We start from the raw sequence: 3348 nt of genomic DNA on the forward strand, positions 1-3348 counted from the left end.
TCACCCTTACACTGCCTCCACAGTTGCCCATTTATTCCCCTCTCAAATCTTTAAACTTCATGGAATGCCCCAAACCATTGTTTCAGACCGTGATCCTCTGTTTACCAGCTCATTTTGGCGTGAATTGTTTCATTTACAAGGCATTTCCCTCGCTTTCAGTTCTGCATACCACCCCCAGTCTGATGGCCAAACTGAGTCCCTCAACAAGTGTCTTGAAACCTACCTTCGTTGCTATTCGGGTTCTAAACCAAAGGATTGGAGTCACTGGTTGCCTTTGGCTGAATGGTGGTATAACACTAACCACCATTCCTCCACGGGTCTCACTCCTTTTGAAGCTCTATACGGATATGCTCCTCCATCCTTGCTCTCATATGTGCCGGGCACTTCTGCTAACTTGGCGATGGATTCCCAGCTTAAGGATTGCACCACTATTGTCAACCTCCTTAAGGAGCACCTACAGCAAGCCCAGAATCGGATGAAAGTACAGGCTGATAAACACCGCACTGAGAGGGAATTTCAGGTTGGTGACTGGGTCTACTTGCTCCTTCAGCCATATCGGCCGAAGACAGTGGCCATGAGAAAGAATTTAAAGTTGTCTCCTCAGTTTTTTGGGCCCTTTAAAATCTTGCAGAAGATTGGCCTTGTGGCTTATAAACTGGACCTCCCTCCCTCTTCACAAATTCATCCTGTTTTTCATGTGTCCTGCCTGAAGCTTAAATTGGGTCAGCACATCACCCCCTTGCCCACTCTTCCACCTGTGAGTTTGGCAGGGGAAATTAAGCCGGAACCTAAGGCTGTGATTTCTCGTCGTATGATTAAAAAGGGGGCCCGTGCTGTGACAGAGGTGTTGGTTCGCTGGAAGGGAGCAACAGTTGAGGATGACTCTTGGGAGTTACTTCGTAATTTGCAGGAGCAATACCCCCACCTTGCAGGCTAGGTGTTTTGAAGGGGGGACTCCTGTTATGGGCATGATACGGGAGACCATGGCAGATCATGAAGGTTGGGGTAGCAGGGTATGGTATTCGTATTCTGCAAGCGAATCAACAGAAACCAACAGAAGGAAATAGAAGGTTCTGGAGCAGTGATGAGCTGACTATCACTTGGCGTTTCATGCTTAATGGCAGTCGTTTTATGTTTGCGTTTTATGTTGGAAGGAGGGTGTTTTGATATCCTGTACAGCATGTGCCTTGTTGCCTTTTTTGTTTTCTTTTGTGTGTGTTATCTAAATAGACAGCTGTAGCTTTTTGGTTACAAAAGATTCTAACAGAAGTGGGTATTTAGGAAGAGCCGTAGCGGCTAGTGATGTAAGAAAAGAATATGGGCTAAGTTGTTTTCCGGAGAGATAGGGCCTCTACAAGCGCCCGTAGCTGTTTTCTTGCATTTTCAGTATAATTTCTATCTTCTTCCTTGAATTCTTTCATCTTTTTGCCTGGATTACCTCCTAAAATTCTTGCAGAACGTTTTTACCTTTACAGGAAGGTGGGTTTTTGGCCGTGGGTGGTGCAATTTTTGGAGATGTGGTGGCTGGGTAACCGTCGTGGCGTGGAGGCAGCAGCTAGGGCAGTGGGTTTCGGCCTTGCTTGGATTTGTGTGATTTCTCTTTCCCTTGTCTTGGATTTATTTAGATCTCTCCTTTGATTTTCTGTGTTGGCCTATTGAGAGTATTGGAGCTTTAACAGATGCTTTTCATTTTCCTTTGAAGTTGATTATGTTGTTTTGGTGATTTTTGGTGTGTGTTGACCGAACGGGTCTTCCAATTTGTGTTTGGGTAGCAACCGGTTTAATGTTCCTCTTTGATTTGGTTAATTTGGTATGTTGATTTTGTTATAGCTGAATAGGTATATATTTTGAAATCTTGATGGGTACTCTTATTTGACCGATTATAGTAAGAATTGGTGGGTTGTTTTGTTTAATTTCGAAAATGGGTAAAATTTTCTAGGTGTTCTTTGTTAAGATGACCGATTATGGTGTTGTGGAACAAGTTTTTATGTTGTAAATTTTCTAGGTAGATGAGTTTTCTTTTGTAGCTTGTCTCTATGGTGGAAATGCGTCATAGGCCGTATGGAACCCTTATTTTCACCTAGCTTAATCCACCTTTGATTCATGGATGGCATTTTGTTCAAGAGACATCCATAATGGTCAAACAAATTTGTTAGTATTACGTGATGCTGATTTTTTTTTTTTTTTTTAATGAACTGATTGGCTTGGTTTCTTTTATTTTAGGTCTCTAAAAAGTTTTTTCCTAAGTTAACTGTTGGCTTTGAGGATCTTCACATTCACCTTAATATTGGTGATGGTATGTTCAAAATAGTGTGATTGCTTTTTTCCCTTTTTTGGTTTCTGTTGAATCGGCCTGGGTGTAAGGCTATGTGCCTGTGGTTAATCATACGTTTTATTTTTGACAGCTGCTGATTTTCTTGGACATGCACCCAAACGGAAGTATGACGTTTTCATTGTCGATTCATCAGATCCTGTGGGTATGTGGTAGTTTTTTTATTTGTTATGATTCATTCCACATTCAGAATGGAGTGCTACTGCAGATTAGTTTCTAAGGTGGATGTATAAGCATTTATTTATTTGTTTCATGAAATTTCTTTAAAAAAAAAGACATGGTTTGCTTGAAATCTGAAATATGCAGTCAGATTGTTTAGGAAATACTGAAAGCTTTGATTTCCTTTTGTTTTCTGTAGTTCTTTTTTAATTTTTGAAAATCTGTTGCTTATCAGGTTTGATATTATTAACCAAAACCTCACCATGGGGTTCCTTTTTTTGATATAGGTCTTGCACGTACAGGAGCTTGTGGAGAAGCCTTTTTTTGAGACAGCAGCTAGAGCACTTTTGATGGAGGAAGAACTCAGCATTCTCAGTTTCTCAATCTTCTGATGAAATTATCTTATTACTGCCCAGCACTTTTGTCAGTGACAAAGCTTCACAATAATTTCTAAATGCCAAGGTGCTTCTCACTAAAACTCCTTAATTTATGTCCTGCTATAGCCATAAGAGTGTAGTGTAGTTGATTCAAGTTGAGATTTATATTTTCTTCCTTGGGGTTTATATTGGCATGAAGCTTTTTGCTATGCAGGTTCTGTAATAAGGGTGAGCATGGCATTAAAGAATTCCTATAACAAGGTAGCATTAAAGAATTTCCATCAAAACATAAGAATTCCTAGCTCTAAAGAATTTCTTTTTACTTAAAGAATGATTGTGATTTATTTTTCTATTTACTTAAAGAATGGTTGGAACTTATTTTTGTAATTTTTTTTTTTTTACCTATAATGATACTCTAAACTTAAAAGAGTGTTGTGGCAGTTCAAATCTGCTTTATTGTGTATATTTTTTTGCCTTTTG

The sequence above is a fragment of the Alnus glutinosa genome, chromosome 6 (genome assembly GCF_958979055.1).
Source record: "Alnus glutinosa chromosome 6, dhAlnGlut1.1, whole genome shotgun sequence".
Lineage (NCBI taxonomy): Eukaryota > Viridiplantae > Streptophyta > Magnoliopsida > Fagales > Betulaceae > Alnus > Alnus glutinosa.